Source organism: Cyanistes caeruleus, chromosome 2 (genome assembly GCF_971803275.1).
Source record: "Cyanistes caeruleus chromosome 2, bCyaCae1.hap1.1, whole genome shotgun sequence".
Lineage (NCBI taxonomy): Eukaryota > Metazoa > Chordata > Aves > Passeriformes > Paridae > Cyanistes > Cyanistes caeruleus.
The window spans coordinates 23,207,384-23,235,111 of NC_141702.1; the positions used below are offsets into that span (position 1 = coordinate 23,207,384).

The following is a 27,728-nucleotide window of genomic DNA, read 5'->3' on the forward strand; positions in this document are numbered from 1 at the left end:
GATGAACAAGTAGAAGAACCACTCTACTCTCTGATACAGCAAAGGCTCTGCTTTTAGCTTTATTGATATGTTTCACTGAAGACAAAATCTACCAGAAATGCACTGACACTTTCTGATAAAAAGTTCTTAAAAATACCCCTGTTGCAGTATCTGCAGCAAAGCTGTTTTTCAAAAATTACTTTTACATTATGAAACAATACAGAAAACTCTGAGCTACAGCTTCAACATTGCCCATCTAACTTAAACACCTGTCCTTTCTCCAGACATCTTATTAATGACTGTAAATACACCTCAGACTCAAGGTAAAAGTCAGAAAGCAGATGTTGAAAGCAAATAACTAACACTGCTTTGCTCAACAAACAACATAGTAAGGCTCTATTTGTGTGTAGTGGGAATTTTCTAAAAAGGAAAAAATTTGCTGTGGGCTCACACAATACATGAGGGAGAACTGCAAAACATCAGTCTTCCTGACAATGATAATAGTACTGCCTTTTAAAATAACATAGGCAACTGCTAACCCAAACGCTGAAGATAAGGACATCTGATTTGAAAACAATACTTCTTCCTACTTTGGATATTTTCCTTAGAATGGTCTCTGCAGGTAGTTGAACCACAATCTATTTAAGAACCTTCTGGTACAAGGCTAAGCAAATTTGAGGAGAAAGATCAGATTGCATGTTTTGCACTCAGTAAAACTGTGCATATATTTACATAGTGGACAGTTTTGAAATCTGAAATGCTGCTACAGGTTCTCTAAGCACTGTGCTAAATAAATTGTAAATTCATATTTCTAGAAATTGAAACATATACTTAATGCTTTTAACACAGTTACATAGAGATTGTAACAGGGAAACATTTCAGTAGCAAATTAAATTACAAAAGAACTTCCAACTGAGTTTTCAAAAAGAGGTCTTGGGCACTTAATATTTTTATGATGGGAATAGATGATCCTTTTGGATATTCTCTCTGAGGCTGAATATCCAATTCAATTACCAAAGAGCTGAATTGGAGAAGTTCTTATGAATAAGCAAAAAAACATTTCTTTTGACTCTTGAGCAAAACTTTCTAGAGAAGTATTCATACTTCCTGTGTAACCATAATGACATTGGTCACTTGTTCGTTTCTAAATATTTCCAGGAACAAACACCTATCAGGATTGACCTAAAACTTGAGGGAAGTAGATTAGGTAAATTATATTTTGCAATTATGTAATCATTGTTATTAGCATCTTAGGCAAAGCAAACATCTATTACTTTCTTGGACATGCTTGTGCAGACTTCCCCACAAATTTGAATGGAGAATATCTGACTATTTGCTGAAATGTAACAATAACCTTGAGATCTTTAACAATATCAATCACCTGTTATGACTCTACAAACTGATTTCTAAATCTATTCTGTTTAGACAGATTAGAGCAGAATAAGTATATTCAGCATTGTCTGACCCTCCACTGAATTGTTTTCAGCCACATTCATCTCTGCTATAACTCAACTGATATGAATTTTTTCTACAATTTCAATGTATGTTGGTCTTAGAAAAGCACCTAAATTTAAATGCATATAGCTTACATTTATATTTACATTACACTTACATTTGTAGACTAGACAAAGAAGGAAATGCCAAGATAATTATTCTCAAGTTTTAGGTTTTAGCTGGCAAAATTACCGGCTTGTGACACAAATTTTTTCAAATATGATAAGAGTAGAGAGAACTACTGAGAAGTCAGTTTCTAGATTTTAGAACTGGAGGAACTTTGCTATAAATGGGCAGAACAAGTATCCTTTGACTTCTTCCTATTATCATGCACTCCAAATCCCACAAATACAAATTCTGATGTGGGATCTGAGAAAGTAATCTAAAATCAAGCTTCCAGCCTGGTTAATAATTAGCAGTTATTTTATCTTTGTGATTATCAGCTGTATAGAAACTACATAGCCTTGTGCTGTATCTATGTACATCATCTCAAAGTATCACAAGAGCATTTCAGTTGCATTTCTGATTTCCTCTTTTGTGAATTCTTGTCTCCCAGGTCTGACAAAAGACTTGATTACTAAACAACTTACATATAAAGACTATTAATGATAACCTTGCATTGTCTCTGCCCTTGAAAATGTGTACGGCCTACCCAGAAATTTTCCGTGGGTTTCATCGCCTTTCAGCCCCTGTATTGGTTTTAAAAGAGCACTGGAGTCGGATGTGAAAAAACAAAAGTTTTTAAACAAATACTTTCCTCCACTTCCCCTCTGGGTCTGTTCCCAGACTATTGTATGAATTACTGGGTGTATCCTGCTGTTATTACCCTCTGTGGGAGAGCTGTCATTTACTTTCCTGCAACCTGGATCAGACTACAAGTTATATAACTGAAAGTTTCTGCAAGGGGAAGAATATTTTATTGTTAACAAATGAAACTTCCTCACTTAGCTCAAAACAAAGCTAGGTAATAGCAAATAACAACAAATATTTAGTTATTATTATAATTCTTTCCCATCATCATAATGTCACCTCTAATAGCCATTTGCTGCTGTCTTACAAAAAAAGTGCAAAAAATTATTCCCCAGAATTGTTAACTATTTGCCTCTCGGAAATGCCATAAAATGTGGGTTCCCATTTTTCAGGGAACTGTGCTGCTTTTTGTCTCTAAAATTAATAAATCCAAAATTGTGGCAGGAACAGAACTAATAACATGACTTGTTTCCAAGTTCCTCTTGATTGTTCTGCTATTGAGGGGTTGGCCCAACATCACAGCACTTTGTTACAGTTTTAAGCCAACCATTTACTCATTCCATGCAGTGTAGGAGCCTACCATTGCTTCCTCCAGTAAAAAACCTTCTCCTCAGTGGACTCCTGGCACCAGCTTGGTGAAGATACACTAGTGCTGTAATGGAAACATCTGGTTCATTTGATAGGAGAAAAAGAGGGAACTGAATTTAAATTAAAATCCTCTTGTAACTTTGAACTGCAACACAGCATTTGTGTTCTGTTGAGAATTTAAGCAACCTCCTATTAATAGCATTAATTTGAGATCTTAAAAGCTCATGATAAATAAAGCATTTTAAAAAAAATCCCGTTGATGTGATTTGCCTGGGAGGCATATTTGACAAGAGAATTATAATTTTTTTTTCATTTCCCTTTCTTTGAAAAATATGTTGTAACTGGTGGAAGAACTATTTCAAAGAGAATTGTGGAAGCAGGTTTACTAAAGATGGAAGTGAGCTCCAAGAAGAAAACATAAAGAGCAAAAAAACAAAGAGAACATTTAAGTGGCGCTGGATTAAGGCAACTGAGAAGGTATAAAACCAGGAAAAAGTCAAAGATGAGAATATGAGAAAATTGAGCCTTACTGGAATTGCAGAAGCTACTAAAGGAATTAAAAAAATGAAGGTAATGAGGGACAGATAGGACAATTTTTTAACAGCACTTCAGGGACTAGAGTCTAAAAGTTTGAATATTGTATTTCCTTCAGGCAGATATAAAAACATAAATTTTATTTGTTTTGAATCATAAGCACTAAGATTTTATTTAGCAATTAACTTTACCATTTACCTTTTCATTGTTCAGAGAAAAAAAATACTACTTTTTGATACTACTTTTTTCATGTTAGAAAATGCCATGACTGAAAGTGATGGGTCTACAACTAATACATGTGTATGCATGAGAAACTCCCAAGCATTTGAGAACCAAGTAACCATGCAACTGAAGGATTACAAGAGACAAGCAGATTACAAGAAGATAGACTCTGAGTAAACAACTCAGAAGTAGTCCAGAAACAATATTAAAAAATATTGCAATGAATATTATCAATTAGTGAGCCAAATCAAAACTCATTGACACAGAAAAATAGGTTTACTGATTAACTTACACCAGTCTGCTGAGTTATCTGTTTCTATATATCTGCATTAATGCATGCATTAATATCTCTACCTTTTCTTTCTCCTTTATGAGGAACAAAAATAGGTACAGATCTTTCCATAATAGAATATCTTGAGAGTCCAGCAAAAGGAGCAAAAGTCTGAGAGAGAGAGGTGGGAGTCCACAGTGACTCATCACTACAATGCAGAGAAATAACGAGATGAATCAAGAGAATACAAAAAGAAGAAAGGTAACAAGACTTGTGGCTTTTAAATAGGCAGTTTCACAGGCAGTGGCAATGTGACATGGGGAGGAGATAATAAGTAAAGCAGAAGACCCCACAGCAGTATTCTGAGGTCTTGAATATTACCCTCTGTTTTCAAATCAGATAAATATTGTGAAAGAGCTACCAGTTTAACACAGAACTGCACAAAATGCAGAAGGCTGAAATGATGAAGGGATGAAAGGGATTCTAAATAAACAGTAAAAGCACGTAGACAAAAACTGCAGAGAAGATATGACTTGAGATTCATACAAAGAAAGCAACATGAAATAAAAGCACATTATACATCATTAGGTGTAAGCTGAGGGAAATACAGATCAATTATTTTAAGAGGAAGAGTGAATAAATAATGAATAATACTAATTATATTAATAATTAACTAATAATACTAATAAAAGTCAAAATATTTACTGCCTTTTTGGTATGGGCCTTTTGAGAAAAAAGATTAATAGCAACTATGCATGTAACACAAACTTTATATTAGAGGAGTTCAGGTGAGCAAACAGCTTAGAGAATACTTAGAATATGGGAGGTGTTCAAGACAGTAAATGGGGTGGATTTCCATCAATAGCTTTAAAGAAAGTAACAAAAAGGATCTTTGAATAATTTGCAATTAGTTACCTAAGAAAATTTGAAAGGAGAGAGACAGAGGTGTCAGAAAAGACTTGAGGGCTGGAGAACAATAAATATAAATTTAGTCTTTTTTTTTCTTCAGAATGAGGAATATGTAGGACTGGACATAATCAACCCAAAAAGATATTGTTGAAAAATATTGAACAATCATTCAACTAGTCCCTGAAAGAAATGTGATAGGAAATATCCCAAAAGGAAGTACAAAAGCATCCCTTGTCAAAATAATCTCATCTTCCACAGAGTCAATAGGGAAAGCAAAAAGTATTTCCCATCTTTTTTATGGAAATGCACTGCAGCTAGGATTATCTTACAACAGTGAAAAGACTGGACAATAAAGCTGACTAAAGTGTAGTGTGCAGTAGTTTTTTGACTGTACCTATGAAATTCTTTTATAGGTTTGTTCTGGGCTTTCACAAATAGCTTGAATTCTGGAGTAGAGAGCATACACAAATAACTGCACTAAGAGCAAGCTGCATCAGAGGAAGCACTTCAGGACAAGCAACTACTTTCAGCATTTTTTTGCTCAATTTACAGAACAATCTGAAATTAGTAAGACAAAATAAAACTAAAGAAGAACAGAAAAATGCAGAAAAATGCTAATGATGGGTTGAAAGTATAATAGGAGGCTGAAAGTAATTCAAAATATATTTTAATTTGACATGAATCAGTCATGCCATTATAAGAGTCTTGTTTTTCTACTGCCATACCTCCTCTCTTTTGCAAGGGAAAAACATTGGCATAGCTATTCTGCAAACCATATCAAAGGCACAATGTAGGTGAAAAATAACCTCTTTTGGCAAATTAGTTTTCGGCTCAAAGGAAGGAGATGAGAATGGAGACAGGAGGGCTGCAGAGGACTGTCTTGTTACAAGTTTGTTCACATTTTAAGCTGGATACACAATGTAATACTTATTCTAAAAAGCTCCAAGAAGAAGACCAGGTATAAGACATCAGAGACAGCAAGTCAGACTGATGACCGCCTGTTCTGCACCCCTCCACTGCACCTCAGAAATGCACATCTAAGAAAGGGGTAGATCTTTTAGAAGGATTCCAGAGGAGTGCAGTGAAGATAAATCTTTGAAAGAACTGAGGAAGCATCCTAGCATTGACGGGGTTAGGTTGGAATTAAAATTTTACAGTCTTCATATGATGGAGCCTATTTCAAGTACCTCAGATTCCTTATAGGCACGTTTTTGTATGGTTTTTTAATTTATTTTAAACATTTTATATTCCAAATTTTAGAATTTTAAAATGTATTGATTTTTTTCTGGAAAACACTTCCTTTTTTTTTAATTTACAAAAACTGTATATGTGTATATATGCTTTATCATGTCCTGTTATCTCTATTCTATGTAACACAACAGCATCCACCAACTGTCCATGTAGCTGTGAGTTACATTCCAGTAAACTGAACTTAATCTAACATATGTTTCTTCATTTTCTGAATGCTTTTCCAAAGGCATCAAGATTAGAAAACCTTATCACTTTAAAATAGAAATTAATGCATATTCAAATAAGGCTGTTTTCAGTTGTTTTCATTAACAGATGTGCTGGCAAAATTTCCATAACTAAGACTTGAAAATTACTGCAGGATTACCAGAAATCTTCAGGGAAGATGGTGATATGAAACAGTGTGTTGTAGGCAGACTCATGGCACTTTGACTTTTACAGCTGCTAAGAGTATATTCAAAAGGCTGTTGAAATAATGGTTTAAGAACTCCACTGAAAGGCAGTCTGCTGCCACCAATAAACTCGTTATGTAAAATATCTCGAGCAGTTGCCTGGAAAGATATTTCTATGAAACTGTTCAATTTTTAGCTTCCTAGTCTTTGTTCATTTGTGGGACTCTTGGGGAAGACAGAAAGAAGAAGTTCTTTGACATGGTCCCCCCCACCCCCAACATACTTTTCTCTAAATTGAAGAGATACAAATTTAAGGGACTGACCATTTGGTGAAGGAGGAATTGTTTGGACAGTCGCATCCAGAGTGTAGTGGTCAATAACTCAAAGTCCAGATGGGCATCAGTGACAAGTAGTGTTCCATCATGGGTTCATATGGGGATAAGTACTGTTTAATATCTTTATCAGTGCCATGGACAGTGAGTTCCCATGCAGCCTCAGCAAGCTGAGTGGTGCAGTTGACAAGCCTGAGGGACTTGACATACAGAAGGATCTGGACAAGCTCAAGAGGTGGGCCCATGAGAACCCCATGAGGTCCAAGGTGCAAGGTTCAGCCTTTGTGTCAGGGAAATGCCCAATATCGATACTATCTAGAGGGTGAAGAGCTAGAGAACAACCCTGTGAAGAAGGGCCTGGGGTACTGGTAGATGAGCCAAGAGTGCATTCACAGCCCAGGTCAGCAGCATCCTAGGCTGCACCAAAAGCAGTGTGACCAGCAGACCAAGGAAAATGATTCCACCTCTCTGCTCTTCCTTTGTACAACCTCAACTGGAGTATTGCATCCATCTCCAGAGTTGTCAGCAGAATAAAGACATGGAACACGCTGGAATGGTTCCAGATGGTCATGATGATGAACAGAAGGCTGGAACAGCTCCTCTGTGCAGGGAGTCTGAGAGAGATGGAGATGTCCAGTCTGGATACAAGAAGGCTCTGGGGAGACCATATTGCAGCCTTGGAGGGGGATTATAGGAATGGTGGGGACACACATTTTATCAGAACCTGTTGTAAATGGAAAGCGGTTATAAGGATGGTGAAACACCAGAGCAGGTTTTCCTCTGGGAAGTGATGGATGTCCCATTCCTGGAAATATTCAAGGTCAGGTTGGATGGAGCTTTGAGCAATGTGATCTAATTGAAGATGTCCCTGCTCATTGCAGGGAACGTTGGACTAACTGACCTGTAAATGTCCCTTCTAACCCAAATCATTCTATGATTCTATGATTTGACAAGACTGCTAAAGGGCCTCTGAGGGCTGAAGTGTGGGAGGGAAGGCTGGGAGGAGCAATTTTTGGTCTTGGGAATAGTCATCCACTTATCTCCTCATGCAGAATGTAAAAGCTGGATTGAATCACCTCGTATTGGAATTAATTCTCTACTCATAATTTCAGCATCCCACTTCAGCATAACATAGTTATGTTCAGTTTACTCTTTATGACTCTGATGGCTAAAATTCTGGGAAAGCTGCACTCTCTTTTGTGAAGTGGAAAAAAAGAAAGGAAAAAACAGAGAGAAGGTTTATGAGCTTCCCCAGAGAAAAGAGACAGAAAAATAGTTAATCCCATCTCCTGTTTTGCTACAAAGTGAAGTCAATAAGTATATTTTGAGGGTTCAGTCTTCAGTTGCCATTTCTTTAATTTGAACCTCAAAGTACAGGAAAAATAACTTCAGCCAGGCCAAAGATAAAATGTGTGCTCAGTCCCAAAAAAAGTTCAATGTTTTCTTGGCTACTGTTCACAACTCTGTAACAAGCAATTGTTCACAACTCTGTTGGCAATTGTTAGGGCTGGATCAATAATTATCTTTGTCCTAATGTTTTGCTTAGATGGAAGCGGAATGAAGAGTCATTCTTGCCCCTTTAGTGAAGAAAACAGCAAAACAAATCAAAGGAAAAAACAAAATGTTATTTATCAGAAATATTTATTAAGCTGGTGATTACTACAATACTGCCAAGCATTATAATACTAAATACTCTGGAGGATCACTGGGATTTTGGTGACCTGTGATAGGGAGGAGGTTCTCTCTCTCTTCTCCATTTCAAAACCTCTTGCTGCATGGCTGGTCCCACTGAGGGTGCTTGTCACTGAGGGCAGTGGAAGTTTACAGATCCCAGAGGCAGCCCCAGGCCCTGTCACAATCACTATCTCCCCTATCCCCATGACAGGATTCCTCATCATCAGGAAAGCTCTCCTCTGCCAATTTTTGCTGGTGCTTTCTGTCACCAGGGAATGTGAACAAAGCTGGAAAAACAGAAAATAAATTGGTGAAAGCACCTAATAACTATTTTCTACTAAACAAATGTTGCCTTGAATATGTGCAGGGAGCTCACATGTCCATTCTCTATTTACTAAAGGTAGTGTGAGTGATTATTGAGTAAGAAATTCTGCGTCTGTCTTTGTGACTGCTTGTGACTGCTGAGCTGTGAAAACCAAAATGTAGTTTAAATGCTCAGAAGTTTGAAACAGTCCAGGATCTTAAGTATCTCTGCCCAGCTTTCCAGAGATCTCCCCCCTCATCCTGCCCACAGCGCAGAACCCCAGGCCAGTGCCCCCAGCATGCCAGAGTGAGGCTGGTCTCCAGCTTCCCACAGCCCAGCCCTGCCCAGCCATGAGCTATGGGCCACGCTAAGCTGGACCCAGCCTCTGCCCATCCTCATCCCCAGGGATGTGTCCAATATCTGGGGCTGTCTGGTGTCCCTGGCTGCTCTGCTGCCAGCTGGGATGGCGAAACAGGCCTGGCTGCCCATCCCTGCCTGCGCTGATGAGGTCTTCAGTGACTCCCGAGGGAACTCATAAGATTACCACACCTATATGCAGACACCTGCATTGCAGACAAATAAATGCAGATGTTTCAATCTGAAGCTAGCTCTCATTCCTGGAGGTCATTTCAAGAAAATGTCTGGTATGATGTTTCCTGGACAAAAAATCGGTTTGACTTTGACTAATGTGAAGTTTTTATTGATGATAAGGAACTAGATATAACTCAGTACTACTTCATAAAAACCTGCAGTTTTCCTCTGGGTGAAATACCCAGACTTCTGAATCATTCAGCAAGATGAGTAACATGACCCTGTCAATCAGCTCAGTATCTTCTAAAAATCCATAAAGGTTTATTAAACTTTTGAAAGGCAATACTTGCTCTCTAATTCTATCAGAGGCTTTGTTTCTCTGAAGTGACCAGTAAGAATATTGGAGCAGAAGGATCTCAGAGGTGCAGCTGAAGTAATAAATGGATAATGATGATTTTTGTAATGTTTTCTGACAAGTTCTTCATTAAGACTATAAATTTTCTGTATTTCAGTTTCTACTATCTCTATTTCATTGTATGGAATTACATTAAAAAATAAAAATCTTATCTGGGAACCACAGTTTGTTCTTAAATGCATTGACTCTTGGGCAGAAGCAGACCGAACAAATATTTTAAAATCTGAATGACAAGAGTTTTGCTAGCATTTTATCAAGAATAAAAGATGTCATTGATGACTTTCAGTCTGACATATCACCTTTTCCTTGCGTAGAAAAAAAGCAATTGTACCACTATAACCAGCTAGCAAGGTGTCATATTCCCAAACAGATACAAATCACAGCTTTTGCCCATGAATAAATGCTGCAGCACCATAATTAAGTGGAGCAAGAGGCAATGCCTTTACGGTCTGGTGAGCAGCGACTTGAGCTGATGTACAGCTTTCTGATTTCTTCTGAAGATGGTGCTGCAGCTAGCACTAGAACTGTCTCTGCCTGAGTTTCTTTTTTTTTCCCTCAATTGCCCTCTGCAGAAGGTTAATAGTAGGTTTATAATGCCAAAGTTTTGTAGCCAGTGAATCACCCTTTCAGATTTGTCATTTAGTGATGTGAAACCAGCTGCTATTTTAAGTGGAATATTTACACTCCCCCCCAACTCCACAGATGCTCTTCAGTTGTATGAAAAAATCGATCATTTTGTTTCTTCTGCAAGCCTTTAGAATGTCACTAATTTCTTATTTACCACAATTTTTTCATCTTGTGTAAGTAACACTGTAGAAGCATTACAGTTACCCTACATGCTCTGCCCTGTTCTCACAGCTGGATAATGAAAGAATGAATGATATACAGCACAGAATTAAAATTCATAAGTATGGAACTTGTTGCATCCTGTCTATAAATATCCTGTAATGATGCTGTGAATTACTATACTTAAGTTATTTCCAGGTTAAAAATTCATTACTCCTGCTATGAAGAACAATTACAGACAGATTAGTAAAACCAAGCTGATTTTTCAATTATTATTTTCTTCTGACAGTCATGCTATTTGCGTTTTGTATTTCCCTAGATCTAGACAACTTTTATAAGGAAATGTCAGCCCGAAGCAGCTGCAGAGAGTCAGCAGCCGAGATTTGCATTGGTTTCCTCATGTCTTCTGGGGATTTTCTGCTCTCTGCTGCACACTATAAATATTAACAAAAAGGAACAAGATGAAGTTTTAGACATTTTGATCAACCTCAGGAGGAGTCACTGTCGACAGGATTTAACCAAAACCTTCTATTTCCAGACCAAAGAGGGAAATGGCTGTCACTACAGAATAGTGACATTTTTAAGCCTGCTTGCTCATCTGTTTTTTCTACCCTATCATTATGATACTACATCATATATGCTCCTCTGATCTCCAGTTTCTCTCTGCTCACAGATCATTCTACATTCAGCTTTTGATAGGTCATTGCAACAGTGAAGAATATGCGCAGAGTTCAACAGCTACAGTGTCATTTTTATAAGTAATGGAAACACAACTACTTCAAAATAACATCTGACTTCACAAAAAAAAAAAAAGTATCATTTAATTTATTACTTAAGTAAAACATGAAAATATCTTCCCCAAATTATAATTTAAAAATTATGGCTTTTAGTTAGCTTCTTTGTTTTTCAGGAAGAATATTATAAGAGTTACTTAGCTTGAAATAACTCCCTACATGATGTGAGAGAAAGAAAAAAGATGTAAGTGGAGAGATTCATGTACTATGTTGCCTGTGTTTCCAATTCTTATCTTGTCTTTCAAACTATATATCAGTTGTAAGTAATTGAAGCCCATCAACTGAGAGATTTTAATGTATTTTTCAAAATTCAATCTAGATTTCAAGAATCCATTGTTGATGTCCTTTATTCAGTAGGAGAGCTAGATAATGTACATTGTGGATAAAATTTGGCATACAACCTGAAGACATTTGTGCTAATTCTAAATGCTTAACAATGCCAAATAACAGGAAAATTACCTTCTATCACTTCCACATAAAATTAACTCTGATAAAAACTGGTTAAAATATAATCAGACTAGTATTAACTACTTTCCCCACTGCATAATTATATGTATATTTTAATTGTGACTGACACATCTTTGTGCTCAAAATAAAATGTTGTTTATACATAATAGCACAGGAATATAAATTACCCCACCTAAAGATCACTTGGTATAGAAAGAGTTAAGTTAGTCATTTCATGAAGGTAAAGATTTTCAAAAAAAAAAACCCTAAATACCTTTTAAGAGTACATAGATTCACCAGATACATCAAAGAATTATTTGAACAAAACAAACAAGTATCTGAATTCTCTTTTAAACTGGCATAGATTAATTCAGTCCTTGAATCTTTGTCACTGGTATTGATGAAGAATAGATATCAAAAAGTCTTGGATCAATCAATGGATTGATTCTTCATTTTAGAATTAGCATTTATACTGCTTTTTCATCATTTCTTAAGCTTTCCAAATTGGATTATTAAGGATGTATTATTAAAACATACTTTTGGAGAAAGTCCTTACCTGTATGTAATTTTTTCTTTTGTTTTCCATCCTCAAAGTGTTGAGGCAGATTATATAGCCAAGAATAAACTTTTCTGAACCTTAACAATTTTTTGTCTGGATCTGATTCAAAGTTAGGATTGATTTTTATTTCATGAAAATGAGTTAATTCCTCTCAATATAACATATCTGGCAATGTAATACACATCCTAATGGAGACACATATCTTAAAAATATTGAAGTTCAAATTAGTAATTGCTTTACGTAAACAGTTGATGTGGGGAAGAGGAGGGAATATTACATGTCAGATTCCAGAAGTAGCTGAGAAACAGCATGAAGAATATGTGGCTGATCTGCAATGATTTATTAATATTCTGTATTGCCTAGTTGTGGCTGTATCAGCTTGCCAAAATGTTTACTATATGCATATGTTGATTTACTTTTATAAGAGAGTAGTTAGAAAACTGCCAAGAAGGGAAAATAAAGATTCTCAATAAGCATCCTGCTGGTAAACATTTCAAAAGCACTATGAAACAATATCTGAATTATTAAGCTATTCCAGGGACCAGTCAGGTCATTTCTTTTGCTAACACTAAGAGCAGTAAAATCAGAGGAACAGTAACATAGTAAAGCAGTTATTTTAGAAAGAAGGTGCAGGCTTTATTATGCAAGATTAAACTTTGAGCTTCTGACAGTGATAAAAAGACAGATATAGACAAAAACCTTCTACTAAGTATTTTAGCTCCAGTGAGGATGCAACTGACCATAATTAGCTTTTCCATGGTTAAATTAACAATGTGAAAAGTGCAGAATACTGACCTTATTTGGTACAGATTCTGAAGAAAAAACATCACTTCTAAATTCCCCTTTACAAAATAAAATCATCTTTAAACAAAGGTCAAACCATCAGTACACATAGACAATGGCTTTTGCAAAGCATTTTGTTTTGTCTAACTTAAGTGATCACTAAGATTGATGACTAGGAGAAACAAATTGCACTGCAATATCAAAGGACTCATTTTTACTAGATTTGCATTGCTGGGGTTTTTTTCCCTTCCTGCTGTTTTTTATTATACTCTCCAAAGCTTATGAAGGAAAACTGTTTTTAAAATGTTTTTCGATGATTAAACTTCTCCCTTCATGAAGCAGATTTCCAAACAAAATTACTGCCCTCAAACTTTGATACAATGGAAATGAATTTTATTGAGTTAGCTTTCATAAATTTTCTCTCAACAGACAGAAGTTCTAAGAAGTTTGGGCCACAGTTAAACTACAGGGATAGAAGTCTCTCAAAATCCTGTAATTAGCAGCCACAGGATCTTTGTAAACAGGTAATGTCAAAGGAATCAGAGGCAAGCTAGCATGAAATAGTAAAAACAAGTGGCTTCAGCAGCAAGTAATCAGCATCACGATAGGGAATATTCAGGAAACAAAGAGAATTAATTTTGAAAGCTTCAGTCCTTCAGACTGAAAAAACAAGCCACACACTTCTGCATAGCCTTCACTTTACTTGTGAGAGTAGGAGCAAGTTGACTAGAAAGTGCAGAAAGTTAAAGAAAACTTGCGAACAATTCCAGATGCTGCACTGAAGTTCCAGTGGCAACAAGATGAGGCAAGCATGCAAATTCTAGGAATAAAGCCATGCACAGTTAGCACAGATTCACTTCAAATCAGGAGTTTCTACTAAGTGCATGGGGACAGAAAAGCAGGATCAGAACATAGTACAGTCAAAACAAAGAAAATTAAAAGGCCTAATACTCTACAGTGACTTTCTGAAGTGCTGTGTAGCAGTCTCAGGAGGTAGGAACAACCCTTTATAAAAGAAGAACAGAAAGACAAAAAGAGTTCTAGACCCAAAGTATTGCTCAGTAAGGAAGTTGTTCTGCCCAGAGAGCAGAAATCAAAGCTCTATGAAGGCAACAAACACAAAGTAACAGATAGGTCATGAGGTGTCAAAATATGTACATTAATTAAATACTTTGTAAGCTTGAGAGGAAACTGGGCACAGAAAATATATCTCCAATAAAACCTTTGGGATTGCAGAGGAGACTGAAGCATTTTGATCTCTGTAAAAATTAGGGATGCTGATGCCACAAGCGAACAAATAGGAAACTCACCCTGATGGCGCCTTCATGAGAGTAGAGTCTCAGCACTGAGAATCAGAAGGACTTTGCAAAAGCAGAACTGTCTGAAAGCATATGAATAAGGTAATTTAAAACTCAAAGGGATATACGTGACCGAGCAAAGCATACCTAAAAGGTTTAGCTGAGTCTGTCATGCAGTATTTCAGCAGCTTTCTATACTGCATATTGCACTGACCTGCATTAACTTTGCTTTTCATTTCTGTCCTGAATGAGTTCTCACAAGGAAACAAGACACACATACAGAACAAGCTGTTGCTGCTATAGGAAAAAAATGAGCAAGGTCACTACATACTGTGCAGAAAGAGGCATTAATGGCATCTCAGTATCTTCCAAGAACAAACCCATTTATGTATGCCATCAGAGAAAATTCTCAGCAATCATAGCACTACAGCAAAATTTATCAATATGCAATGTATTTCACTTTGAGCAAAATTTTAGTACTGTTTTTGACAGTACCTTGAGGTATGCTTTGGCAAATGGTAGCTTACTAAAGTAGCCTAAAACCATAAAAACCGGATAAGCACACTTGTTTAATTTTCTTTTCAAAAGACTGAAGTATGAAATGGAAAAATATATATCACGTTTTACCTAAGCAACAATATCCTTTTGTGGATGACAATACAAATGGAAGACGTTTCTTAAAATCAAGTTGCCTGCAGTCAAATACACAGAAAATGAACTGTCTGCAGCTTTGTCACAAAGGGAATAACTTCCATTAGGTCAGATTAATGTGATGCCCCTGTTGACTTACAGGTTATAATTTAACATAGCTCCTATTTCTCTAACTGATTTCAGCATCTTGCACATAGTGAAGGGAGGTGTGAGGACATTGACTAGAGCACACAGCAAGTTCTTCCAAGGATAACTTCTTTTAGTAATACTGAATAGAATCCAAGTAGAGTATGTGTTCAGGGTAGATTGATCCCAATCTTACAGTGCATATGAGAATATATATATATTATATAATATATATATATAATACATATTAAAAATATGAATTGTATTACCTTTAAAAAACACACTAGTACTTTTGAAATCAATGGACTTATCAGTGCATCCAATGACTTTACTGTTTGGGACACAGAGTAGCCTTTTTCCCAATAGTTCAAATGTTCTCTTACTGTTACCAAAGGCACCATATATGCAGGTACATAAACTGCTTCTGCCAGAGGACATGCTTCATGTTTGGCTTTAGCCTACCTCTGGTATGGGTTGCTGTATGGGTTACTCATGCTACAAATTTCTTTAAGCAGGCATGAGAAGTGTTGCACAAATCAACTTCCTCATGTTCCATCTGCTTTTATCCTCATGCCCAGAGAAATCCTACTGGTTTTCAATAGATATGGACAAGGATGCCCCAGGATATTCTGTTTCTGCCAGGAAGGCCTGTGAAGATTTTGCATGGGCACTGACAAGCAAGTGAAGGAGACTGGGCCTTTGCTTCAGTTCAAGACATACAAGTATGACTTACTCATCTCTTCTCTGACAATTACTGATTCATGCACTAATAATTACACTTCATGAGTTGGTCTGCAGCAATATGCTGTGTTCCCATCTTCCTTTTTTCCTATTCCCTACTCCCAGAAATTTACCTGGGTTTTCTCACTGTCTATATATGATATCTGTATCATATTATACTATATTCTCACTGTATATCTATATCTGGAATTCTTCTCCCAGAGCCCCAAGATACCGGTCTAGCTCTGAGGCATTGGAAATGCAGATGGGCAAATATCTCTCCCAGTGTCTCCCAGGCTGGAGAGTCAGGGCTTCAGAAGAAGACATCCTTGAACCTGGATCCACACAGAATCCAGGTTCAAGGATCTGGGTAAAGAGGCTCTTCTGTTTATGGCTCTGGCTTCAGTAATTCCTATAAATAATACATAAGGTGACACCACAGTCAATTAAAAACATAAACCAAACAAGTAACACCCCACCCCCTGCAAATCTCTTTGAAAGAATAACATCAGGTATCTATTGACAAGGTACTGTAGTTGAGAACTGAAACAGAGAAAACAACTTGTTATTTTCTGGAGCACTGAAAAAGGACACCAGGGAGAGCTGTGCCTTAGGGAGACACTGATGTGCTCAGGAAGGACTTCAGGGGGCTGCCACCAATGGCTCAGGCACTCCCTGTGCACACAATTAGAGACAGACAGCCTCTGATGTGTGATTCCCTTCCAGAAACCACAATGGTCTCTGGTTGCTCATGCACTTGGGTGTTTTACTTGATCTCTTCCCTAACCCATAGACACTGTCATGAAAAATATCCAAAATACAAAAGCAAATAACCTTTGTTTTTTGCACATTAATGTAAAAAAGAGGATTTTTATCTTCCTTAATTGTAAATCTGAAACAGTAATTTTACCCAGACACTTTACATGTCCAGTGGACACTAGGTACAGTACATTTAAATACCTTCAGGGGTGTATTTGCTGATAAGAAGCAAGGCCAATATAGTCATTATACTCTTCACAATTTAAATTTCTTTCAAAGTGGGAAATAAAGACAGGCAAAGAACATGAATGGGAGCAATTACAACAGGAGGCAAATAAACAGCAGACTCTACATATGGGGATGTGTCAGGCTGCTTCCTTCTCCCCTTCTGCACTTTTCTTTCTTCAAGTACTACTGAGTTATTACTTAGTCAGCTTCTCTTATTCTGTCAACAAGCTCACTTAGCTCATCAGTGCTTTCTATTCCCTCTTCAGCTAAATAATAAAAAATTGTTACTTAAGTTTTCAAGGACTAATAACTTCAGCACAGGTTTTCTTGTTTAAGCAACGTAAACTGCTTAATCTGGTAGGGCAGAAACTAGGTCCCCAGCTAAATTTCAAAACATGACTAATAAAGAGATAAAGGATTCATCTCTTTCAAACAAAAGGCTTATTTGACCATGAGGGAATTGGGGGGAAAGATAAGAATCTAAGCTAAAGGTACATGAAAGGAAGAGAGAAGATGGAATAAAAGAGGAGGGAGGTGAGAAAAACACAACCTTTGCAAATGTCCTGGGCTCTGTCTGAAGCAAACATGGTATAAAGTACTGTATGCACTTAGGCCACATCAATTTGAATAACCCAGCTCTGATCAAAGCAGTTGTTCATCAGAATTAAATCAAACCCACACCTCCAAGTGTTTGGAACATAAGAAATGTTACTGCAACAAAATGACAGAAAATACAGTGTCAAGAAAAGCAGGGCTTCAGCAGCAGTTTGAACTTTTTAAAGGAAAATTTGTACTGCAATAACTAGTGAAGAATCAATATTTTCCTAGTTGACTCCTTCTTTTGCAATTTTGAGTCTGTTCTATCACAAGTATTTTCTTGTAACACAATAAATGATGCAAGGTTTCAACTGTAATTTTAATATCAGAGGGTCAAATACTAGTTCACACAATAATAAGCTTGCAGCCAAAATCATCAAGACAAATATTAAGGTCTGACAAATTCCATAAGGAAAAATGTGATATCCTGCTCTCCTTGAGAAAAAAGCTGCACTGGCAAGGTCACTAAAAGGGTCTCTGATTAGCTTAAGAAGGAAGTCAAACAATAACTTTTAAATTTAAAATTAAATTCAAAAATAAATCACTGAATAACCTAGAGAAAGAAGTTTTGGTTCAGCAATTTAGAATAACTTAATAAATTGTGAAGAAGCATTTGGACTAAGTGCACTCCTAACATCAACACAAGCACATTCTTTGAGTAATACAGGATTAACATTGTCAATGACTAAAATATCATCACTCTGGCAACAGAATATAAATGGTGTCTCTCCAGCAGGATTCTTTAAGTGATAAACCCGTCTCTTGTCAGAACATATACATTACCTGGTCTTTATTTTAAAAACATTGATCCAAAAACAATATTGAAATCTTAAGTGCAGAGAGAACACTGGACTATTAAATTACATGGTTGCAGAAGGGGCTGTTGCAATCTTTTGCCATGAGATAATTAGTTTTACTTCCATCTTGTTCAAATTCACTTTAAAATTAAGGTGCTCAGTTCTGAATTTCTGCCAAACACTGCGACAAAACAGAGGCTGCAGCTGAAGTATCAGGAAACAGAGAGGGAGCTGGGAACCATCAGCAAAGCAAAAGAACATTATATTGTGATTGTGAAAAACTAAAGTAGGAGACAGCATATAAAGAGGAAAAAAATCTAATCGTTGTTCTGCAGAGCCCTGGGATGGAGCCACTCCACAACAAGCCAAGTACATAGGAAGAGGAGGGAAGAATTTGGTCAACAATCTAATGATGATCTCAAGGACCTTAACATAGCTTTGTTAAGGTACAAACTGTCACCAAAGTGGCAGCAAAGTATGGCTCAGAAGAACAGAATATTAATTATGGCAATGAATAGAAGGTCTGGTTTAAATTAGAGATGCCATATGCCATGACAAATAAGTAAATACAATGAGAAAGAAGACCTGCAGGAAAGTATAAACAATGTCTCAGCAACTACCAAAAAATGAGAGAAACTGTGGCTTTCTTTCTTTTACTGGCATGCAAACGATCTCTTCAATTAACAGATACAGAATGGAACACAAAACAAGGAAGACAGACACCATATAACAGTACAGAAGTTAGGCTAAGGTGGAAGTAGATAAAGCTTGTTACTGCTCAGTACCCACTGGTATAACAGCTAGGTTGACACAAACAAATTCCTCCTAGTGGTCACAAGAAAATAGCCCAAAGTTAACAGCGTGAATCTGTACTTTACCACTTCTTTATGCTTACAGCAGGTCAGAAAAGAATAAAGACTAAATAGACAGAAAATGAAGAGCTGGAAAGGGACTTTTTACAAGGGCATGTAGTTCTAGGACAAGGAGAAACTGCTTTAAATTGAAAGAGGGTAGATTAGATAATAGGAATAATTAGATAATAAGAAAGAGATCTTTGCTGTAAGGGTGGTAAGGCATTGGCACGGGTTTCCCAGAGAAGCTGTGAATACCCCATCGCTGGAGAGTTAAAGGCCAAGTTGGATGGGGCCCTGGGCAGCTCGGTCTAGTGGAAGGTGTCCTTGCCAAAGGTAGGAGAGTTGGAATGAGATCTTTAAGGTCCCTTCCAACCCAAAACACTAAATGATTCTGTGAACCTGTAATATGGAAAACTGAGCACCTTTTTGCTCTTGCAGGCTCTATGTGTGAATACAGAATTCAGCACTTGGACAAAAGCAGTAGGAGGAATTCAGTACTCTTGTTGACTGCAGAATTTTCACTTGTGTATAATGCAGGATGGATTATTGGACAAGCACCCTTCCAAATTCTGCATTTTGCTTGACAAATAAATTTTAAAATGCTTGCAAAGCACTTGGTAGTAAAATACTAGCAAATACCTTCTACCAAGACAAAATATAATCTCATCAACAAGCAGCTGAAAACAAGTGCCAACTCCTGACTACAAGAGGGAGAGCTGTGAAGTCCTTGAAAGACATTATATTCAGATGCAACAAAGGACTTGCAGGAAGGCCAGTTAAATATCACACATATCTGTGCTGAGAACAGAATTCAGAGCGAGGGACTGACACTGACTCACCCATGCAGCCCACACTGAGCAGGATGCCCTTACCAAAGGAGTACTTGATGGCTCCACATTTCACATAACTGCCCTAAGGCTGGAGTGCTCCTCTGGGGCGGTGAACCCTAAATTCAGTGTCTTCCTTATCTGGCTGTCCTACAGTCTTCCAAAATTATTTTTTGTATATACATGCTTCTCCAATCTGTGAGGAGAGTCCCATCAAAGGGAAGCCAAAGCAAAAACAACTGTGCACAGTATCACTGTAGGGAATGGTAGGAGGGAGAGAGACAGACTCTGTTCCCTAGGGAGTAAACTAGAAGATGCAGGCTTTTTCCTTTCACTTAGCAAGTGTTTTTCTGGGTTTTAGTTTGGGCTTTTTGGGTTTGGAGTGTACTGTTCGTGGTGGTAGAGTTTATTTCTTTGTTTGCATTTTTTTTTTCCCAATAACAACTAGAAAATATCCTGTCATAAGCATCCAATGATGAAAATGCAATAAGAAAAAAGTTCTGCCAGGAAGGAGGATATGGAGTTAGTGCTATCCTTAAAGCAAGAGAAAATTATTTTTTAGGTTAGTAGGATGGCACACTAACCATAAAATCACTGCTACCCATGCCCTGAGAGCGCATGGTGCAAAGGTTTTGCAAATGCCTATCAAACCAGGCCCCTTGAGCCTGGTTCTGCAGTCTGTTCAACCTGACTCTGGATCCGAATCAAACTTAGTCCTGAGGTAGGTGCTGATCCACTCAGCACAGTGCATGCTGTGCTACACATCTTCACATGAGCACTCAGTGCCTGAAGAATTACAGGTACGAGGAATGAACACATGGTGGCATGGAAAACTTAGTAGGGACTATACCTTAAAACATGAACAAACAAATTGCAAATGCATAATAACCTGCCCTGAGTTCATCCAGAACTAAACAAGTCATCAGCCAGTTTATTTTCTTTGGTTTTCTATAAATTTCCACAAAAACTTTAACATTAGCCCTTCACAAAAATTAGGCATATGCATAAAATTTTGAGTATGGAGTGAAAGTAAATAAAATCATCAAGAAAATCAGTGTCTTCTCTTAAAAAAATAGAAATAAATTATATAAATATAAATTATATAAAAATCTATAAAACAAAACTGATGGCTGCACAAAGGACATTGATCCCAAAGAGTGAGACACCTGCTTTCATAAATCATATGTTGCAGGGTTCACAAACTAAGACAGAATTTAGAGGGAATGTGTTTTTCCAGTTCAGGCAAAGAAACATAATGTAAGCAATTTTGCCTGGGTCAAAAAATATCTGCACTTTAACATCCAGAGCAACAAGCATCAGAACTCAAACGGCGTCAGTTGTCTCTTGAAATAAATTATTTCCATGTTCCTACAGATACAGTTACTATTAGCAAATGGAAGTGTAGGATTTTATAAGCTGTCAAAAGTATATACATACATCTTGTCAGAAGATCTTGAAGGTCATACAGCCAAATTTTACTCTGTTCTTTTCAGCACATAAAAGTGAGAGCAGATTCCAGAATCAGACCTTTTTCTATAGAATAAAGTAAAACATTGAAGCTTCAGCCCAGTCAATGTTTACTCTAAAACATAAATGTTCATATCTCATTATTGTTAATAATAATAAATCATTATTATAATATTTTTGTTATTGTCACTAATATCATTAATATTACTTATTCAGAAAAGGCACTGGAAAAATCTTATCTCAAAATATTTATACACTTCTTTCCTGAATCATTGCTTGGAGAAACAAAACTAATATATACATATGTTGATGCTATACAAAGCATAAGTATTGCACATTCTGTAGGTACTGTTCAATGTGACTCAAAACAGTAACCTTTAAAAAGGATGCTTCAGACTTAGAGAAGGATTTATTCAAATGCAAAAATTTCAGTTTATTACATGTAGGGACGTGGATAAAAATTAAATATAATTTACATTGTATTAAAAAATGTCTTTTGTGTAAAAACACTAGGCAAAAACTTTGCAGCTGATCTTTGGGTAAAATTTATTTTTCATAAATTCAAATAGCTACCATATGGACATTTACATCTGTGTTTCTGCCTCTGTCCTTCCCATATAATTGATGTGGAGCAACAGGCATGTCCAGGGAGTCATTCAGTTGATCTGTTTCCACTGTGTAGTGTAGGCTAATACACATCACACCCTGGGGATATCTATTTCTCTGCAATGAATATAAAGGGAGCTTTAGGTGACTAATTCACAAAGTACTATAGGTATCTACATTTGTTCAGATGAAACCCACCCTAAACGTGCTCTTGAAGAGAAATGTGATGTATCTTAAGGCAAAGAAAACTATGCAGGATGAAAAGAGAATATAGAAGAAGTAGGTCAGAAAAATAATTTAAATTTCCAGGATCAGTTGCTAAGAAATTACCATAATCAAATCTCCTGTAAGTTCTGAACCATGCCTTGTTATATTACTAAAACTCAACTTTAAAACAGTTTATTAGCTTACACAGCTACAACCTGGGAAAATGTATGGAGAAAATGTGGAATGGAAAGACACAATCCATGAGTGGCTGGAATAAGCATTGTACAACCAGGTATGAGAAATAAAGACCATATACCAGAGAGGGAAGGGACACTTGCTTCTTGATTTCTATTTGAAAACTGAAGAGAAAGGTCTATACTACATCAAATTCATTCCTTTGAATTTTCCTCACTCTGCTTGGCCAGCATAACCAATCCCCAAAGCATTCAAAAATACATGAATATTTCTGAACTACCCCAGGGCAATGTAAATAAAAGTTTGCCTTGATTCAAATGGAACACACATTTACCACTACCTGATAAAAGGCAGGCAGTGCCTGAACCCATCCCTCTGTGGGAGTGGGACTCTCCATCAGCTGGTAAGGAAGGAGGAGCTTTGAGGACAGCCAAGCTGTCAGGGAAATCAGCCTGAGGAGATGTGCTAACCCTGCTTTTGGAGGCTTTCAGAACCTGATGGGACTAAATGAATTTCCACAGTCTCTTACAACCTACGTGGTTCTGTGTGCATGTGAGTCTTTCAAATATGCACATATATTAGAAATCAATTATCATTAATTATTGATTGCTATTAAATATTCATTAACATTAATTAGCATAAAATTCTAATTTTCAAGGAACAATGCATAGTACAAATCTTCTAAATTATATAGGGGCAAATATGTAACACCTTTGGATAACTGAACATAAGAACTCTCTCTGACATCTTTATTTTTCCTTCTGCCTAGCACTGAAGGTGATCTTGCCTAAACAAAACCAAAAGAAAATGTATAAACATGCTTTTGTTGCATGTCCACAAACAAAGTCAAAATATAAGACTTGTTTCAACTACTTACAAGCTGTGAGTATTTCTTTTTGCAGACAGAGAGATGCTCCTCATGAAACTATTTCATTTATAGCTACTTCTATCAGAACCACCAAAATTCTGTAAAAATTGTCCTGATTAGGTTTATTTCTTTTCTACTTACTTCTTTTAGGACAGAAAGGACAGTTCAGAAATATGAAAAGAAAAATCTATATCAGGTTTATATTTCTGTATATAAATGCTACTTACTTTAAAAGCAAAATCTTAAGCTCAGGCTAGTTAGTCATCTGAAGTCTTTAAAAAAAAGACATAAACCACAAATCTTACACTTAATTAATTAATTAGTAATTACACTAAAAATCTGCTGTAACTTCATTCTTGTAAAGCAACATCTTTCACAATGGCCACAGATTTCATACATAGACAATCTGTAACACACTTGTCTATACTTAATTTTGCAGTCCATGCTTAATAAAACAAAAAAGGCTTTTCTTATTTTAAAAACTTGATTATGTAGTGTAAATAATGATATAGAATGACAGGAGTGAAATCAAAGTACCCATTTAAACACAATTAAGGGGTTTTAAGAGAACAGTAGTAACAGTACTGAGTTTTGGGGTTTTTTAAAATGTGTACCTTTTCATCAGCCTTCGCTCTGTACTCACAAATAATAAGTCAAAAACTTCTGTAACCTCAAAGAAAGGAATTTGCATTTTATCGTTGAAAGAATTTGCATTTTATCATTGAAGTTGGGAATACTCTCTGTGGGATCTGATTCTGCCTTAATTCTAGCCTCTATCACTGTAGTTAAACTTCAATAGTATTGCACTTGGTATTTTTCCATGTGATAACAAAATCATCCCCTAAACAGTTGCATTAATTATATAATGGTGGCCCATTAGTTAAATCTGAGACAGATTCCACTGATCTTTTATTTCAAAGCTTAAAGTATTCCTGAGGCAACCAGTTTAACCTCTAAAGATAATTTTGATATTGTGGGTATAATTCATCCCACATTCATTTTCATCTGAAAAGTAACCAAGGTATCTAAACATGGGTGTCTACACCAATTAGATCTTCCAGGATGTCTTCTATATGGAGTTATAAGGAATGGCAGAGAGACTATTTAGAAACATGTATCTTTCTTTGCAAGAAAGATGGGGAAAGGTATTTCTTGAGCTTGAGAGTACATTCAACATCAGAATTCCATTTTGGAACATATTTAATAGTATCAATATTAGCATTGGATAAGTATTATTTAAGTCTGAACTATTTTATTAATGTCTTTTTATTGGCAACAGGAAGAAGTAAACACTTCAGAATATATTCCTTATTAATAATTTTGCATCTCTGTATCTATCTATATATATATCCCAAATGACATACCAGAAGCAGTCATTTCTTTGCACTGAGTATAAAGGAAACACAGTAATTGCCTGAATCTCTGTGCTTTCAATCACTTTTATATCTACTGAGCATATTAGTGGGCATTATGATATCATACGATTCAAGTAACTTCCTTTCTCCTATCTAATCTAAATAGCCTGTCCATTAGTTGCTACAGCACTGCATGATGAACACAGAGGAAAAGAGAAGAGAGAGAGCTAAGAGATGCCTGTTTTAGACTGATAGCACACTTGAAGAGAGAGAGGGAAGATTCATAACAAGGATGAAAGATGCACTTATTCTGCTTTGCCATGTGTTATGTTATACAGAGGCATAATCACAATGATATTGCCAAAATAAAATACATCAACAATTGCACAGTATCTTCAGGTGTAAAGTAAATATAAGAGTGTGATACATGAGGCAATTGATAGTCTCAAGTGTACCTCTCAGAAGGGGTTATTTCAGATATTCTGCTCAGAGGTGAACAGTTAGTGATCACATGCTGGTTTGTAAATGGTTTACATTGAAGCATTTGTGTAGATAACTGTTTTAACACAAGATATTTTTTCCATCAAAGACTTTCACTCAAACCTTTGTTTAAATAAATTATGTTTGATAGGTCACCCTAACCCTCTGTGGCTACTGATTACAATACATATGCTAAAAAATTGCTGCAACTAGCTATGCAACAAGGGAAGTCAAGCTTTGCTGATGAGTCAGGGATGAGGTTCAGTGAGATAAAATGAACAGTACAGGCTCAGCTCAGGACACTGATTTCATTCTGCCATCAGCTGTACAATTATTGATCTCGGCAGTTTAAAAGAAAAGCATGTATTTGATGTAGCTGGCAGCAGCCTCCCAGTTAAATTGCTCATCAGCTGGCAGACTATTCTGTAAGCTTTGTTACAGAGCAGTTCAGCAAATTAACACCATTCTTGTATTTCTCACCATACCTAAGACAGTAAGGAATCTGAAAACTATTTAAATATTTTCAGTCATAGCCCTAATGGGTGTAAATGCAGCCCATTGCCCTAAACAAGTGGAAATGCAGCCTGTGTGCATGGAACCTGCTGTTTGCCAACTGATCAGGAGGAATTCATGACACCAAGTGCAGCTTTCTCTTCAGCTCAAAAGGTGTGTAAGAGAACAAATAGAGAAGATCAGTGTGTGAATCACAGATTTGGGCCTACAGTGCTTGGGAAGAAAGTCTTTGGGGATAACTTGGTATTGATAGGTGATAAACTTTGGCTTAGTTGGTTCATAAATAGGTTTACACAGTCAAAAATGCAGTGTTCTTCCTTTCTTTTTCTCGTGTCTCAAATAAATTCAAGGTAAGAAAGGGGAGAAAACAGGGACAGAAAAGCTTTTCCTAAAAATGTCGAAAAGTAAAATATTGCCAGAAAGGGATAATGAAAAAGGTAGATCTAAACTTAAAGCTACTTCTGTGCATATTTGTATCTGATCTTTACATAAACACTCCGGCACCACATGTTGTTAATATAATATCTGTAAAGGAATTAAAGTACAGGCTTGTACGAAATGATCTCATTCCCTAAAAGAAATCCTAGCTGAGGTCTGAAGAATGAAAGCACAAATATCTAAAATCTAAAGGATAGCTGAGAGAAGTACCAGGGCTATGTAGGAAAGATTGTTGTCCGAAGAGAGATGGGGAGGGTGAGAAGAGTCAGAAGTAGCAGCTAGGAGTAACCTCAGAGAGGGAAAAGCCCAGAAGACAGAAACTGGTCTTAGAGAAGGGAATGGCAGCCCAGCCAAGTGGAGGGATAGCACTTGTACAAACTCTCTAATGGGGTATACATAAGGGGTCAATAAGAGGTTTTCTTGCAGGAAGATATAATGAATAGAGAGGGAAAACATTATGGAGACAAATACAGGTGGTCAAGTGAATCAACCTCCAGGGCATACCATTACCACCCTTCCAAGAACTCCCTTCGAGGGTGTAGGTATATTTGTTAAGGCAGCCTACAGCACAGTGACCACGTTTTATTTAGTGCATGTATAACATCTCACACAGAGGCCTTGATTGCTTGAGAGCACCTCGATATTAACATTGGATACAAGTGCTTCCTACAAGTATCAAATGTAGTAAACAACTGAAGGAAGAGAGAAGGAGGAACTAGATGACCATACATGCTCTCCACCCAAGCACACCCTAACAAAAAAGGACTAAATGTGAGCTGTTTTACTGTCTCCCCTTACAGCTCCTTCCTGATCCAGGAAAATTGCACCTAAATAACAATGAATGTTATTGCCACAGCAGAAGGATTTCCCCACCTGTTCCACCTGTTAGGTAGAAATTAGAACAGTGATGTACATACTGCATGTTTATAAACATTCAAAAGGTGACTATAAATATAAGAAAGTAGCTCGCACGATTATGTCATAAATCACTTTACTTTGAAGGAAAGGAAGCTGAACTTAGGAGCTAATTTACATATATACTTACCACTGTAAGTACATTGTGATACATCTTTCAATTGTTCCTCTGCAGAAGACTGAAATCCTTACAGGCAAGGTCTAAAAGTTTGGGTTTTTCTGATTACATAATGGCCAAATGTGTCCTGCAGCCACTGCTGTTAAGTGGCTGACAAGATGCATGACCCCACCAGGGAATAATAGCTCAGCATGTTGCAAGAAGCCCACTTGAACTCTTCTGGCAAGAGCAAGTGAGTCATTCATTATCCCACAGCTGAATCTATTGAAGACTTATTAACACTAATTCACAAGAAAGGGGCTTGTTTGATTCCCAGCAGGGATGGAAAACCTGAACTAGACTGTTATTAAAGGGCACCTGGTATTAAGGTAGTACCTCACAAAGTAATACAATTCTAAAGTGATATTAGTACGATCATCTGAAATATATTTGACCTAAATATTAGTATTGAATTACTATGCAATTACTGTTCTTTACCAAAACAAAGTTGCCTTAACTATAATATTTAGCATAACTCCTATGCTCCAAAAATTATCTGAACTCACTCCAGTTATTCATGACCAAAAGCTAAGTCTGCCTGTTAAAATTTCTTTAATGCTTGTTTTAGGAATTCAAACTGATTACCATATAAAAATCTATCATGAACTAATCCAGAAGGAATTAAAGAACAATACAAAGTTTTTCAAGGTACAATAAA

The 27,728-nt window shown here is 36.7% G+C and overlaps 1 long non-coding RNA gene across 2 annotated transcripts; it reads right to left on the reverse strand.

Annotated features, from left to right (window-relative positions):
* Positions 1-8,341: 8,341 nt before the first annotated feature.
* Positions 8,342-27,248, reverse strand: LOC111926091 (uncharacterized). Of its 2 annotated transcripts, none has more exons than XR_002862672.2 (4): positions 27,044-27,248; positions 14,525-14,607; positions 14,323-14,393; positions 8,342-8,680 (listed from the first exon to the last, which is right to left on the reverse strand). It is a non-coding gene; the product is annotated as an uncharacterized LOC111926091 (long non-coding RNA). The 2 variants fall into 2 exon arrangements; XR_015282822.1 differs by having other exon boundaries at positions 8,342-10,863; positions 27,044-27,239.
* Between the last annotated feature and the right edge of the window lie 480 nt (positions 27,249-27,728).